General features: G+C 40.7%; 1 pseudogene; it reads right to left on the minus strand.

Annotated features, from left to right (window-relative positions):
• The window catches only part of LOC134222385 (mini-chromosome maintenance complex-binding protein-like), an 11,090-nt pseudogene extending 9,652 nt beyond the window's left edge, over positions 1–1,438 (minus strand).
• Positions 1,439–4,001: the final 2,563 nt, after the last annotated feature.

Consider the following 4,001-nt stretch of genomic DNA (forward strand, 5'->3'; position numbering starts at 1 on the left):
TGCTTGCCAGCTTTAAGCGTTTCGCCGATCATTTTGATTGCGCCACATCCGGTGCCAGGGAAAACAAAAGTTGTCTGCATGGAACAAAGTTTGAAAGAATTAAAGGCATAATTTATTCAAATGTAAAACCACCTTATTAAAAAAAGCGTATCTTACCGGAAGCATGCTTTTCCTTCACTCAGCACTAACACAGGTACGTCAGAATTGAATTCCAGCTGATAAAATTGAAAGTTGTATTTGAGTTTCTGCGTTTTGATGAGAGTGCAATACTTTGAACTGCCTCTCGGCATTTCCAGCTTACGGTCTGAAGTTTGGTCTCATCGAGCAGTAGATGCGGTGCGAGTGCAGCAATCCACCTGTCAATTTGTTTGTGGTGTAATCTTTTCTAGAAAGGTGTAATAAGAAGTTATGTGCTAGGAAAACAGCAACTCTTGCATACCATTCATTGGGTACAAACTGCATTGTATTCATATTCTCTAGCGTCAAGGAAAGTAATGGCTGGCTGGCAACAGAAGCTCCATAATTTCGTATAGCCCCTGGGTAATCGGCAACACCTCCGACGGGATGTTGCTTAGATTTAGACGAAATGCCCTACGATTCGATTTCGTTCCGCACATAAACCGTCGATATCAAATGGCACAGTAGATAATCGCGCCACTTTATCCTCAAACAAACATTGTCAGAAGGTTTTGAATGTCTTTCAAATGTCGTTGGTCCCAGGGGACTCTGTGGATTCGCAATAAGGTTCCAGAAGTTAGTGTCGCAACTCTTGGAAACTGATGGAAACGAGGGATAAGAGAAGGCGGGGATTGGTGCCTGATGTTCGGACATTTCATCCTCGAATTCTTCCACCTGATCAGTGCTCCCATCCAGAGCTGGGTCAACGGAGAGAAATCCAACATCCACAAACTATTCAGAACAATCATCATAATTGAATAAAGCTTCACCAGACTTGCTTACTGGGTCGATCCGGGATGGGAGAGTTTAACAGATACTCTGCTGATAGAAATTTTGATCCTTTCCGGAATTAGTGGTTTTCGATGAACAGGCTGCTGAACTGTTGTACTTTGTTCCACGGGAACATTGGTTTCTTGAACACACTCTCGCCTTCGCCTGATTCATCAGTTTCCATCATTTCGCTATCTTCACCGTGGGATCGCTTGGTCGAGACCTTCCGAAACTTGACCTTCACTATTTAACCGACTTGTTGAATTCATTTCTCTTCACATTCCAAGCCCAATAATTATACCGCTAAAATGACAAACATAGATCTCCGTTCTCCATACTTGTGCTTCCGGCTTGAAATCAACTGTTTCTCGTCCTTATTCATGGCCAAACATCCCGGTACTTGCACTCTGAACCTGATCAGCGATCCATCATCCTTCTTCCGCACACGTAGCGTTCCAAATAACATTGGGTCCTGCATGTCCTGAATCATGCCGCGAAAACGAACAACGCATTGTCCGACTTGTGAACGGAGTGCAGTTCAGCAACGGAATCTGGGAACGTATTTGCTGAGCTGCTCCAGGCATAAACTCTCATTGGTGGCAAAGTATTCCGGCGTCCAACTTGATAAATCCATTTTGGTGACTTTTCTTGCACTATACAAAAGGAAACCACTTTCAAAAAGACTTCAGGAACAACAGCAAAAGGCACAAACGGAACCGATGGAAGTTGTTGATGTTTCGATGATGGATAGCGAATTTATGCTGTGCGATTGCAGAACTTGCAGAAGCATGAGCAGAAGCGCGCGCTTTCCAAAACGTCACAACAAGCCAGGAGGGGAGTAAGCCTGTCATCCACGAACGAATCAAGCCTACCTAAGATGTATTATCCGGGCCTCGCGTTGGGAAAGGCGGCCACCATGCCACCCGCTTGGCAAGTGTAACTTTTCGAACTGAATCTTGTATACGGAAGATAAATCAACCAAACTTGAGTTCAATATACGCATCTGAGAATATCGCAGAGAAAATTTACCAAATTTGAGTTTCTTTCTTTCCATGATTTACAAAACTAGAGCAAGATGCAAACACCTCACGAGGTTGCTCAGCCAATAACCAAGTTTGAGTAAATTAATATTCTCATTTTGGGTTGATTAAGTCCCTTTGGAAATTAAACTCAGCTTGGGTGATTGTTTCATGGGATTAAGGCAACTACCTAGTGCCAGAAGACATTTTACTCAAATTTGGGTTATTCTAACCAGTTTTGAGTGCAAACAACCCACTGGGTAGTTTTGGTTTTCAGTGTGGATATTGGTAACCACACACTGCTGACTAACGAAAAATTGTGGGATTGTTTATTTACATTTGCTTCATACTACATGCAGAGGAGGCGCGATGCACCGCATATTACCCCCCTGCAACAAGCTGCAGCATAAACTGTTATAATGTTCTAACCAGGGTGGCCAGATAATGTTTTGATAAATCGGTAGCTTTGCCTGTAGAAAATAACGGTAGGTACTAGGGTACAATTAATAAATTCTATGATCAAATTTTATGTCGTTTATTTTTCGAATAATTTCATGTTTGTACAAGAATAATGAATCACCTGCTTTGAGCGTGCTTACAGCGGCACAGAAGGAGTTAACTTTCTGAAATCAGTATGGCGAAAGGCATCTACGGTTCGATTACTCAAAATTAAGCACCTTAATCGAAAAAATATTTGTAGGATAGTAGCGGACACCATCCTTCATCACCGGTACCAAATAGTTTTCATGAAAAGTTCTAATCTTGAGAAAACCTGCGTTAGATGTCTTTCGCCATACAAATTTCTGGCGGTTAACTCATGCTGGCTATTTTGCGCATATACTATAGCGCCGGGATGTGATGGCGGCGAGTAGAAAATCAGCCACTGCCAATAATGAATTGCCGCAAAACTTGTTTCACTCATATTTCCGCTGTTTCCGGTTCACAAGAAGTATTTGCGCTATTCCACAACATCGACTACAGCTCTGATAGTTGTTATGCATTTCCCTGAAAATTCGAAAACTGGTTACAGATAGCAAATAAAATAACTTTTAAATTATGCCGATTCCACCAATTTCTTTTTCTTTTTCACACACTCACTCTTATTTCAGGTTGATCGCCTTGTCGGGTTTTGTATGGCGTGTTACGAAATTAAACTGAGGGTCTGTCTCATTTGGAGAATTAAACTTAAAAGTGACAGTTGAAAATTAGCAAATAACCTGTCTATAAGAATGGCTGGTGCTACCAGCAATTCCAATAAGACATCGCTGCAAAATGATTCGATATCTGTCAAAAGTAATCTTGCTCTGTCAGCAGGATTATTCGATAATTATTGAAATGTCACTTTTGAGTTTAATTTCAGTTTAATTCTCCAAATGAGACAGACCCTGAAACTACCAGTTGGTAACGCAGAGTTGTAGTTTTATTTTTCGAGCTTTTTTTGAAACTGGGTGGAATTTTGAAACGAGCAAACCATGCAAACTGTCATACGAAAGAGTTGTCGAAAGGAGATGCGCAATGAGGACCTTGATTTGAAACTGCTCGACTGGTTTGTTGTAAATATGACCCGATTTGAAACTTGAATGAAACTGAGTAGTGTTTGTGTGTTTCTTATGATAGGCAAACTCATTGTTGTTCGTATGCGAGGTGAAAACTACCACGAAAAATGTTAGTTTGGTTTGTTTTGGATTTTTGTAAAATTCAAACCAAGTTTTATTTTGTTTACAACTGTTCGTTGCGGACACCAAGTTGTAGTTTGACAGCTATAAATTTTATAACATCAAGCAGTACCAAACTAAAACTGAATTTGCTACTGCAGCATTGGGACCTCGATATTGCGATTTGCAAATAAAATTAGCATTGCAGACAACCTGCAAGCAACTTGCACAGGAACGAGCTGTCAAAATTCATGCTGATTCGTCTGTTTTTTGTGTTATTCATTGGATTAAATTTTAGTTTGATGTTATCGGAGCAGTGGTGCTAACACGTTTTACTTACTTTCAGGGAAGTATGTCAAACATTGGCACTTTATTTATT

The sequence above is a fragment of the Armigeres subalbatus genome, chromosome 3 (genome assembly GCF_024139115.2).
Source record: "Armigeres subalbatus isolate Guangzhou_Male chromosome 3, GZ_Asu_2, whole genome shotgun sequence".
NCBI classification, from domain to species: Eukaryota; Metazoa; Arthropoda; class Insecta; order Diptera; family Culicidae; genus Armigeres; species Armigeres subalbatus.